Here is a 10080-nt window from a genome sequence, read left to right as displayed (position 1 = left end):
GTCAGGCCTTAAAGCACTGCCTTTAAAAATGAAATGTACACGGTCTCTTTGCGAACGTTTTTAACCAATCATATTCCTAGAAATATATAAGAGGTAAGATAAAAAGACTATATCTTCAAAGCATAAAGTAAATTATTAAATTATTCACTAGTTCTAGCGACCCCATCAAACATTTAAACATGATTTATATATAGTCACCTATCAGCATATATAGAGAATGTTACGATCATCACTAACAAGTTCATGTCCAAGTTACGACTATCTTATAATTAAGTTACGGCTATCATAACAAACAAAACGATTCTTGGAGTTACGATGATCTTTCGTAAATTTACAATGGCTATTATTTCTGTAACAAGGTCACATATGATATAAAGAACACACACATACACCACTACCGTACATATCAACCTAGCGGCTGAGAAAAAACAACGCGTGTACACGGAGAAATAACAAACAGACGATTTTACCTGTTTTGGGCTCCGCCATGTTGGGATCACCGTAACTGCAATTACGGTGATCAGTTTTACACCAGTGGACTATCATTCAAAAGAATAGGATACCAGTCCTGTCATACAACTGAAGCCTAACATCATTCAAACGAGAACGAATCTATGACAACGTAAATGCGCTAAAAAAAGAGCTAAACTATAATAGGACGGGCGCTCAATTAGACGTGCCACACGGGTTGTGTCAGACCTCATAGAAAAAACGAGTTTCTTAAGTTCAAACCTTCGAATAGATCGAACCAACAAATTAATTTGGAAGTGTTCAATAATATATTCAGATACAGTTAATTAACTTATTTATCATTCCTAATCAAGTAAAATATGTCTAAACTTATTCAATCTCAAACACCAATATAGTACGTCATATTATGCTTTTGTATCTTTACATCATATATATTCTCACAGGTATAACCACTTTGACATTTGGTTTCAATTCGCAACTCCGTCCTGCAAAAATAAGTTAGAAATGAACGTGAAGACAGTTATACTTGCCAATGTAAACACAACATTGAAATTTTAAAACTTCCACCATAGAATGTCTGTGTGGCAGACAGATATATTATAATGTATTTACAAATGTAATATAAACATTAAGGACTTTCACGCAGTCAATACGTTATATATATGTACCGGTCCAAATAACCTATTGACCTCGTCAAAAGTTCATTCTTGATAGGACTCAAATCTATTTGCAGGTTCCAAATCTATCGCAGATTCATAATCTATGGCAAATGTGACGTTATAAACGTCAATAAAATAAAATCTATATATGGCAGATTTTTTTGTTTTCTCAAAAATCAATGGCAGATCTTTATTTTGCGTAATTTTCTTCGGGAAAAAGTAACATTTAACGTCACAATTCAATTGAATAAAGCCATATTGCATCATCGCGACTGCAAACGATGGCAGGACCCATAGATTTAAACACCATTCCAGATCAAGGTATTTCCGTGGACAACAATATTGCGGCTGGTTTAAAGGACGATTTGACCTATTTTTCAGAATTTGAACAAAATGTGCTGTACCGGCCGAAGCCCGCGATGAACAAGGACACCACCTGTTCAGTACTAGGAATTATAGAAAATGAGTTATAGTTATATTCTACTGTCTGCGACTGGCAAAGTTAATGAAGTGAAAGGTAAAATGACCAGATATCAATTTTATTTAAATGGTCATAAAAAAGATGGGTATTTGAAAATTCAAACTGTTCATTTTTATTTATCATTTTTGTTTTATAAAAATCTACCTTCTTGTTTGTTAAGGGGCTTACTTACTAGTAGAGGGTTTAATAACTGTGTTAAACAGGCATCATGCACAGATTAGAATATGTTTATTTCTACGGTGCACATCATTTTAATCTTGAATAGATATAAGATGATGTGGTATGAGTGCCAATGAGACAACTCTCAATCCAAGTCACAATTTATAAAAGTAAACCATTATAGGTCAAGGAACGGTTTTCAACACGGAACATTTGCTCACACCGACCAGCAAGCTATAACGGGCCCAAACAAAATTACTAGTGTAAAACCATTCAAACGTGAAAACTCACGGTCAAATCTATATAAAAAACGAAAAATGAGAAACACTTTCATTGTATGAGCCATCACAAACGACAACTACTGAACATCAGATTCTTGAGTTAGGACAAGTGCAAACAATTGCAGGGGTTTAAACATTTTAATGGTACCAAACCTTCAACCTTAACTGAAACAACAGTATAGCATCAACACATAGTCATCGAAGTCTGTATTTAGATACATGTATATGAATTCATCATTTAAGATTTTGTTTGGAGTTGCCATCACGATTTGGTTGACCATTGTGGAATGTTTATTTCACAAAAGTTTAAAGACATGCTCTTGTTGTTGTTCATATAAACAAATGGATGTGATATGATTGCCAATAAGCAATTCTCCGAAAGAGACCAACATTACACAGAAATTTACAACTATAGGTCACCGTACATGTAATAAGACAAATCATTGTTCATGTATGTTCTGCATTGTTTTCCATTTGTACAACAAATGAATATTTGCCACAGATTAGGAAACAACAAATATCCGCCATAGATAAGGAAATTACAGAACTTGCCACAGATTGGGATTGTACAAAAACTGCCATAGATTTGGAATGGCATGATGTCACATTTACCATAGATTATGACTCTGCCATAGATTTGGAACCCACCATAGATTTGAGTCCTACATATATACATCATGCACTTTGATCGATTGTTGTTTTGTATACGTGTATCCCAGTCACTTCTTATGTTACTCATAAAACAGGTTTAATCATAAAGAGATGAGTTAAAGGAAGAAATAAAGGACTCATGAGGATCTTGACGGTGGTCCAATTATTGATATTTTTTTTGTAAATCATTCTCTCTCTTTTATATTTTAAACCCTTTTGTTTACTGTTAATTATTACCCTTTTTTCTCTTATCCTCTCTACCCTTAACTTGGTATAAGGACATGTGGTATGATTGTCAAGAGACAAGTTTAAATTAAGTTGATATAGGCAATTATAGGCAACCGTTCGGCCATATAGAGTCGTGTTTGAATTGGATACTTTATATTTCAATAATTAACTATAATTATAATCAGATATCACAAATCAATACACTTATTGTAACTAAGAAAACAAACTTAACAATGTATTCTTTTTGCCCAAAATCTTGATTATAAATACATAACAACCAACATTAGACCGTTGGTTTTTTCGTTTGAATGGTTTTACACTAGTAATTGTGGGGTCCTTTATAGCTTGTTGCTCGGTGTGAGCCAAGGCTCCGTGTTGAAGGTCGTCGTACATTGACCTATAATGGTTTACTTTTATAAATTGTTGTTTGGATGGAGAGTTGTCTCATTGGCACTCACACCACATCTTCCTATATCTATAAAATTAGATATTTTTAATTCAAAGTTTTTTAATTGAAATAATTACATCTTGCATAATTTTTAATTCAGTATATATCGTAACACACCGGCAAAATTAATTGAAGTTTTTAATTATTTGTGTTCAAAACTGACTGTATAACGTTTAATGTGTATATTATGTTTGGTTACTAATTTCTGAAAACTTATTTTAGTCAATACTTTTTTGACAGTTTGATAAGAGAAATACAGAGACAGTTAATCTTCATACTTAGGTGTCCATAATTCCGGTTTGAAGTGGAGCAGGATCTGCTTACTCTTCCAGAGCATCTGAGATCACCCCTAGCTTTTTGTGGGTTTCGTGTTGCTTACTCTTTAGTTTTCTATGTTCAATTTTGCGCCTGTCCCAAGTCCGGAGCCTCTGGCCTTTGTTAGTCTTGTATGATTTTTAATTTAAGTTTCTATTGTATAGTTCGGAGTTTAGTATGACGTCCATTATCACTGTACTGGTATACATATTTTTAGGGGCCAGCTGAAGGACACCTACGGGTGTGGGAATTCTCGCTACATTGGTGGCCTTCGGCTGTTGTCTGCTCTATGGTCGGGTTGTTGCCGCTTTGACACATTCCCCATTTCCTTTCTCAATTTTATTAGTCTTGTGTACTATGATTTGTCTGTTTGACGTTTTCTTTTTTTAGCCATGGCGTTGTCAGTTTATTTCAGATTGATGAGTTTGACTGTCCCTTTTGGTATCTTTCGTCCCTCTTTTATAAACATTAGCTGTCATGCAGATTTCAAAACAGTGTTCCAATATACATATACATAGGTGGTATACGAATACATGTATGAGGTTCAAAATTTTAACTTCTTTAAAATTAATCATTTATACACCACTTTTAAATTTTCTAATTTTCCAAAAAATGAATAGGAATAGATTTTTAGTTAAAACTTTACAGCACCTTATAGGTATATACTTCCCCCAAAATGTGTATAATAGTCTATAAAAGTGTATGGCATGTGGTCCAATGGTAGAAGATGTATGGTGCTATGGTGTAAGGTGTAAGGGGAATGTTGTTATAGTGTATGAGGAATGGTGTGATTGTGTAACGTGTTTATAAAGTGTGGTTATCAAAGTTTACAACTAGGCAATATGAATATTGATAAGAACTTATTTTTAATTTTAAACCTTAATTTATAATATTGTGATCAAAATTCGTTTATCAAAATAAAAATAAATAATTTTGTATTCAAACGCTTCCTTTGAAATGAAATTGTATTATGGGTAATTTCGGATGGTGTAGATAGAATGTGTAAGGAGCATGGTGCAAAGGTGTAACGTGTATGGTGTATGGTACAAAGTGTATAGTGTAATGGTTTTTTGTGTTAGTGAGAAGTTTACACCATTCAAGGACTGTATGCAATATGTATCTGCTCTGTCCGTCAAACAGTAAAAGCAGTTATCGTAGAAGAGCGGAAGATTGTGGGGGTGGTGATAAAAAAATCAGAGACAACTATTTAGATTTTAACAGCTAAACATCAAAGCGGCGGGTGTAAATTTTAGAATGTAAATTCTATACAGGAACATAAACAACAAACATGATCATATATTACTACAGCGATACCTCCAAAATCTAGAGATATGGGCCAAAACCATACGATTCAATGCAAAGAAGTGCTATATTTTTAGCATCAAGCGAAAGCCAGAACATGTGCAGCTTAGACGGACATGTACTACAACAAGTCCAACACAATCCTAAACTAGGCTGGAAAATATCAGAAGACCTGAAATGGACTACGCACATCTCAAATGTAGCCAAGAAAGCCAAATCGCCACTCGGATTTATAAGAAAAAAATCTTCGTTTCGGCCCAAAAGATTGCAAAAAGACCGCATACATATCATTAGTAAGATCGACTATGGAATATGGTGCCATAATATAAGACCCATATACACAACATGATATAAATCAATTGGGAAGGATACAACGTAGAAGGGCTAGATTCATAACAGGCGACTACAGGTCTAGAGAAGAGGGATCAGTCACTGAAATACTAGCCGAGTTAGAACGAGAAAAATCTACAGTCAAGAAGAACAAGTCAACGGCTGGTGTTTCTGTACAAAGTGGTTGAGGGTTTGGTCCCACCTATCAATCTCGACGATTTCTTATTAAAATTAAACCCAAGAGGAAAATCATACTAAAAACTTTTGCTAATTTTGTAAGTCCCAGGTATAGTGACAAATTCAGTGAAGAACAATACGAAGGCACTATACACTTTTCAAACACCGATCCATATAAGAACTCTTTCTTTGTCATGAACATACTCTATTGGAGCCAGCTAGAAGACAATATTGTACGCGCAAATACAGTTGAGAGCCTCAAGGCTGCTCTCCAACACCGTCAATATTATAGGTGTCTGTCTCTATTTTCCGTTGAGTTAAAGCAAGAATTGATATCTTCAAGGTATACATACAAAACAGGTTCGAGAATTTCCTGCTTCATTGAAGACTCACTGCATGGTGGCAAGGCCGTAACTAGACGTAATATTTTAGTGAGGCAAAATAATTGAGCCGATTGAAGCGAAGCGAAATTTTTTTGGGAGGGTATGGAATGAATGGTGTTAAATCCTGCATTCTAGGTATTTCCAGAGAGTTTGACAATGTTTAATATTTAGACACTTTTTATATAAATTTTTCATTTTTAAAAGACATTTACTAACACCAAATTTTGTATAACTTTATTTAAATTTATATGTCAGATAAACATCCATATATCAATTTGAGTCCCACCAGAACACAATAAACATCGCCGGATTCAGTAAAGTTTGTCAATTTTTTTATGGCCGGTTTCTTCAAATCGTTTCAGAATATTTGGTCTGCTAACATCCTTATGGCGATGAACATAGAGCATGACAAGACCGCACAATCTCTCGCCACTCATACATGCTCTTTCCTAAGTTTTCTGTCGTTTCAGGGCAGTCTTTGTTTCTAGCAGTAGCTCACTATCATAAACACAATGATCGACGTCTTCTTCCGATTCCAACTCAATCAGAAATTCGGTAGCAGCATCGGTAGTAACAGTTTTGTTTGCAAAAAAGAATTAAGCTTTCCTGTAAGCACCATCATACAGCCGCTGTCACAAAATATCAAACTCGCTTTTATGCTGACAAAGAGTAAACAAACTATGGATAGAAGGAGATAAGATACATGTATAGAATAAGATGATTCTATCTAGAGTTAGTTTACTTGTATGATATGGGTACAGGGGATTAAACAGGGGTTTTCGCCGTTTATATGTAGGTCCGTGATTTCAAATTATTTCTAGAAACATTCAGTTGTAAGATATTTTCAGTTCCAGAATCGATAAATTTAGAGGTTAATAGGGGTTTTTGTGTGTCCGATCTCTAAATCCCGAATATAATGACAAGAAACTCCGTAGACCCGATTTAGAAAAGACAAAATCCCGTTTTAAAGGTCGTACCGTTCCTCAATAATGTCAAAATGGAATACGGAATGTTCTTTCAATTTTTAAGGTTAAAGAAACATGGATAACAAGAATGTGTCCCAAGTACACGGATGCCCCATCCGCATTATCATTTGCTATGTTCAGTGGACCGTGAAAATGGAATAAATCTCTAATTAATAAAAACTTTAACCAAAACTTTAACTGAAACGGGACGAACGGACGGACGGACGCACAGACCAGAAAACATAATGTCCATAAATGGGGCATAAAAACTAATGCATGCAAATGTGCGTATTATTCTGCGTTTACTTTTCTACATTGGCTAGAGGTATAGGGGGAGGGTTGAGATCTCATAAACATATTTAACCCCGCCGCAATTTTGCGCCTGTCCCAAGTCAGGAGCCTCTGGCCTTTGTTAGTCTTGTATGATTTTTAATTTTAGTTTCTTGTGTATAATTCGGAGTTTAGTATGACGTCCATTATCACTGTACTAGTATACATATTTTTAGGGACCAGCTGAAGGACACCTACGGGTGCGGGAATTCTCGCTACATTGAAGACCCATTGGTGGCCTTCGGCTGTTGTCTGCTCTATGGTCGGATTGTTGTCGCTTTGACACATTCCCCATTTCCTTTCTCAATTTTATGTTTCATATTATGTATATTTTGTTTATCTGTAAAGAGAACTAGTAAACTAAATTTGGTGAAACGGAGAATATGACACCTTGCGATTCCCAGAATTTGGTTTGTCAGTCAATTTATAGTTTTTGGATTAGTTCCAATGAAGTTATATTTAGTACTCAGACTCTAAACTCCTGTTGTGATTACAAACACCATTTGTTTACTAGAACTTTTCCTTCTTTACCTTCAGTATCGCTTTTCCTTTTTCTGAAGAGCCTGTTTTACCAGCGATCCATGATGATTATCGTTACTAGGTTAATGTAATCGAGAAAAATCACCCGTTGAGATGCTGAATTATATCAACGTACATAATTTAAAAGGAATGATGAAAAGGTATAGAAATTAAGGTTGAGACAGAACAACAAATGACTTATATATTTTGTATTTAATTACCATAAAAAAAATCAGTGTCGAAATTTTAGTGAGGCACTTGCCTCAATGGTAGTTACGGCCTTGGGTGGCCTTCAGCTGTTGTCGGCTATATGGTCGGGTTGTTGTCTCTTTGACACTTTCTCCATTTCCATTCTCAATTTTATATACAGATACAGATTATTTAAGTCATGTTCCTTAAATTCGTACACATACCTTTTTTTATATTCCGACAATGTATATATATGTATATGTACTAATCTACCTACCTTTCGAACCTCTCTCTCTCTCTCTCTCTCTCTCTCTCTCTCTCTCTCTCTCGACGGAATAATTCCAGACATACATAACAAAAATAACAAAAGGACGATCACAATGCATTTTCTGAGCCAAAATCTTCACAAAACCTACTAAAGGAGTAGGTTCAGTAAGACCCCTTTTTGGCTCCAAAATATAGCAGTTTTACAAAATTGTTTGAATTTGAACTATTAGTTATTTATTGGACAGTAGAATGGGTCTTCTACATAAATATGGCTCGTTTTTGACAATACAATGCACAAATATCGGGTACTAGCACCATTAAGTCATGCTAAATTACTGAAATCTTCACTATTCTATCATTTTAGTTAAATTTTAGACGGTTTTCGTGTAAAACAAAAGTGGCCGCATTCGTGTTCATCCTCAATATTGAAATGTAAGTTGTATTTGATGATAATCCATAACATATATAAAGGTTGAGGATGAACACGGATGCGGCCATTATCATTTTTGACAAAAACCATCTAAAAAGTGACATTTTTCGGCATGTTTTGTAGATTTTTCATATTTGAGCTTGAATCAGATCGTTTTTACTGACTAAATCAGTTAAAATCTTTCACATAAACTAATTGATTCCAATGAAATAGACACTTAAGAGTTTAAAAAGTGTTCAAAATCTTATGTCAGATGAACCTGAAATTTGAGGCCAAAATCGGTCCTTACCGGACCTACTCCTTTAATTACCTCGCTGACGGGTCAATATATAGGGGTATATACGACAAATTTAAATGCACCCTTCTTCTTTTTACCGTTTTACTATTTAGGGTTGATAACATTTGGTGTGGGTTGGGGTGAACATTTCGTAACTTCTGAGCAAGTCATATTCACAAGTAAATTTGTCACAAAATTTAGAAGATTCACAGATGGTTAACCACGCCTCAATTATCCATAATATAGATCGAAATTGACATACAATAATTGACCCAATTATCTTCATGTTCATTTTTCAATATTGACAAAGATTTAAAGGTGTAGGACAAAATAATCAATACTTAAACAACAAAAAATCCGAGCTTATAATAAACATTTATGAATTAGTCAATAGAGCAACATACTACAGGCTTTTAATAAATAGAAAAGCAAAAAGCGTAAAAAATTTAAACCACAAAAATATTCAATTATTGCATTTATCATATGAACTGTCACTTTTCCAACACCTTAATTAATAGAATATGCGTAAGCACATGTATTTTCTAACCGGTATCCATCCATTCTATATAATAACCCTTCTACCTACTTGTGTAGGAGGATCAAACAACAAATCCATTGCTAACCTTATTTAAGGAATCGATCCTAAAGCAGTAGTAGGACTTATTCTTTCAAAGAACATTGACAAACAGGTAAGGTGAAATTAATGTATGTATATTGAGAGGGGCAATAGGGGGTCTGTCAACATGTTAACAATACCTCGATTTTGGCAAAAAAAATGCAAAACTGCTGATAACAGTTAACACAGTTGGTTGAAAACAGAGAACAGTTTAAATTTATCTCAGATAACAGTTAACAACACCTTGAACAAAAAAAAAACCAGGTTAACATAAAAAAAAAAAAAAAAAAAAAATGACCCCCCCTCTTCTATATTGTTTTCATTCGGAAGTTTTGCACATTACAGTTGTCTCTGATTTTTGAAAATAAATCGACATAGTTAATAAGCTGCGTGAGAGGAGAGCCCTAATATGAACTCCCATACGGAAAGAAACATTTTCATTACAATTTGCTCAACAATACATACAAGTGGAGCAACATGAGACTTTGTACAGGTTCAAATAAATAAATAAAAAAAAAAAACATACGCTTTGTGTACCCTTTGTTTTACAATAAAAGTTTGCTGAAACGAGGAAAAATATATTATAATGACACAAATTGCAG

This window comes from Mytilus edulis, chromosome 8 (assembly GCF_963676685.1).
Source record: "Mytilus edulis chromosome 8, xbMytEdul2.2, whole genome shotgun sequence".
Lineage (NCBI taxonomy): Eukaryota > Metazoa > Mollusca > Bivalvia > Mytilida > Mytilidae > Mytilus > Mytilus edulis.
Note: the sequence above shows the minus strand (reverse complement) of the source record.